The sequence below is a fragment of the Carya illinoinensis genome, chromosome 10 (genome assembly GCF_018687715.1).
Source record: "Carya illinoinensis cultivar Pawnee chromosome 10, C.illinoinensisPawnee_v1, whole genome shotgun sequence".
NCBI lineage: Eukaryota > Viridiplantae > Streptophyta > Magnoliopsida > Fagales > Juglandaceae > Carya > Carya illinoinensis.
Genome location: NC_056761.1, coordinates 31,885,489 through 31,888,691, shown reverse-complemented (window position 1 = coordinate 31,888,691; position 3,203 = coordinate 31,885,489). Strand labels below are relative to the sequence as shown.

At 32.2% G+C, this 3,203-nt stretch overlaps 1 pseudogene; it reads left to right on the top strand.

Annotated features, from left to right (window-relative positions):
- The first annotated feature begins 337 nt into the window (after positions 1–337).
- On the top strand, positions 338–1,863 carry LOC122278647 (annotated as a pseudogene).
- Positions 1,864–3,203: the final 1,340 nt, after the last annotated feature.

Genomic DNA, 3,203 nt, shown 5'->3' with positions numbered 1-3,203 from the left:
AAAGGGCCCATAAACGTATTACTAAATCTGCCTTCTGTCAGTTTAAGTAAGAGAATGATGATTTTGTCTCTAAAATATGAATAATCTGGTATGAGTCTATAGGGTTCTAACTTATTTGTCAAGTTTGACAAATAATCTTCTGTCATACACACAACTAAATGAATATGGAAAGAAATTACAGTTATAGTATATATTTTTAACTATTAACAACAAAATGCATAAATACATATGCATACAAACATTGACAACTTTTTATTTTCATATTTCATAATTGTAGACTATTCTTGATAAATTTGAGCATTACTATTACTTTCAGATAGCTATTTTTCCATATTAAATGATTTTTTTAACTCATTTAAATCTTGGAGACCAAACCATTGAAGGATGGCTTGAAGCTTACTCTTGTAAGAAATAAGTTTACAACTTTTAGAACTATTTGGTTTTTGTTCATGGTTAACTTAGTTCTCTCTTGTTTCTTCTAGGCAAACACATTGGAATGGATAAGAAACTATCTCTCAGCTTGGAGAATGAGGTGAATTGGGGGCATAAAATATGTTCAATTTTTATGATTTTAATTCATTGCAAGATAGTTATTTAGTTTTTTTCCAGCAATATAGTTATGATGCAAAGTTTTCTTAAAAAATTGTTGGCTACTTTTCATTTCCCTTTAGTTTTTCCCACCCTTTTCTCACTTGTTGGTATTTTTTGTTTTATGGCGGATTATCATCTAAGCTAAGTATTTTTTTCTCCTAATATTAATTTCTACTAAGCGGATGGCCAGAAAAGCCAAAAAAGAAAAAAAAAAAGTTTTCTCTCTTTCTCTGAAGCCCTCTGTTTAAGTAAAGAGTTAATAAAAATATTAACTCTTTTGTCCCTACACATACTTAAAGCATTAACAGCAGATTGGTTTCTTTGTTTATATACTTTTACTTCAGATCCTTGACTATCTGGAGAAATCTTCGGCCATGGAATCTTCCTCACCTGCTGATTTATTGTTGAGCAGAAACAAGTGGTGGCTGTTAGCTAGATTGCTCTTGGAAAATGTCAGTATTTTTCCTATGTTAACTTAGATGGTTTTCCTTTATGTGACTTTCAGCCGGAAGACAGTGATCTACCTGGTGCTTAACCTCAGTCACTAGCAAACGGATTTCCACTTAAGGTATCTCTGTTGTTATGTTGCTAAAAGGCATATTCATTTCACATATGCCTGAAGGAGGATTACGAGTAATGTCATTGTCAGCTTATTGGGCAACATGGCAACCCACTAAATGAATCTTCTTTGCTTGTTACGGGAGTATTGTCAAAGGATTTGACAGACAGTTCAGATGACTATTGGTCTAGAAGGAGCTGAGAGTTCAAATCTCTCCATTTCCCAAGTCAAATTTGGTTGTTCATACAGTTAGTTTATTTACTCGTGTTGGTCCTATCAAGTGCCTACTATAGATGTTTTTTCTGTGGGGATTTATATGGTTTCCTCATGTTACGATGTTGCCTACATCCTTGCAGTTTTCTAGTGCGGTGAAAGCTCACCAGTTCTTCACAAAGGTTAGCTGGGACAGTTTTAATCAAATTGTTGATACCTACATGTTTGAAGCCTCAAAGGTATTTGCCATAAATACATATGCATACCTACTTTTACAAACCAGCAGGCATGTAATCATCACCCACATTCAGCCCCCTCAAATCCAAATTTCTTATTCCCATCCACTGGCTAAGCAAATTATCATAAAGACCCACAAGAAGAATGTGAGAAAGAGAGGATTATATACAGAGAGCTGCAATATATGGGATTGCCTAACTTTTTATCTAAACTTGATCCAAAACTCCATACACTCTGATATTCTATTGCAAAGGCAGGCTTAAAAACAACAAACCTTGACTATATAATTGCATATAAAACTATGTATACAATAACATTAAGCAACTCCCAATTGGCTAGATCTTTCCAGGCTTATAATGCTACTAATGATATGTAGCCCACATATAAGTTTTAGTTTGTCAAACCAGTCTACCTGCACAATAGGTGCTAATGATCAACATGCTAATGAAATTTAATTACTTCTAAGGGCAACCACAGAAAGTATGTTATAAAAGTTCTAATATGGCTGTATGGCAATACTAACCACATCATAATCAGCGTTACCAAGGAAAAAATTTTGGACCAATAATTACTTAAATACTAGTTACACACCATAGTTTTTTATCCTCAAATCCTTTAAAAAGCTCTTACAATTATTTAGAAATATGAAAAGAAACAGCTAATGAAATCTAAAAGTCTAAGTCCCCAAAAAAATATGAAAACATAATTCACATTTTTCAAAACTGGTTGTTGATTTTTCCTGTGTGCATTTAAAACAGAAAAATATACACTTAATGTATATTAAGTGTATAAATAAAACCCATAAAAGTACAGAAAAATTAAAGCCACTATATAGTGTAATACTCTAGCCTGGAAGTTGGAGATACATATCTTTCTCCAAAGCATTAGGCAAATGCTATATGTTTTAAAGACAAGATGCTAGAGCTTTGCATTAAGCATAACAAGTCAAGGTGCATGTTGCTTTAATAAAGATTAGTGCAACATGCTAGCAACAAATCATCCACACTACTATAATCTATAACCAAAATGAAGAATTTGATTACTATGATCAAGAGGAAGAATTTATAGTCCAGTTCTTCGATCTCTCTCTTTGCATCTTCCAATTAATTTATTGAAGTTTGTAGTTAACGTTGATCATCACCAAATAGAACTTCAGACATCCACAGTTTAGATTTACTAATATCTATGAGAATTGTAGATCCAATCGATCAATAAAAACAACTACAAACAGCCACCTTTTCTTGGGTGTTCCTTTTCATGTCCATTACATCCCTAGCCACCTTTTCAAACTCCTAAAAGTCATCATGACCATTTAGGTAACTCCATAACCAAGTCTGTAATTGTTTCAACACACATTCTTCTTTAAAATTTGGATTATTATTACTATTATTATTATTATTATTATTATTATTATTATTATTATTATTATTATTTCATTACATATATATATATATTTTTTGTGTATGTCTTAGTAATTTCTGTTACTTGGATGGAACACACCAAAGGAGAGGCATAGAAAATTATTCACACTAATGGAGAAATATGGGTTTCAAATAAACCAATCTCCAACCCATTCCAAATCAATGTAGCTAGATTTTCTGTA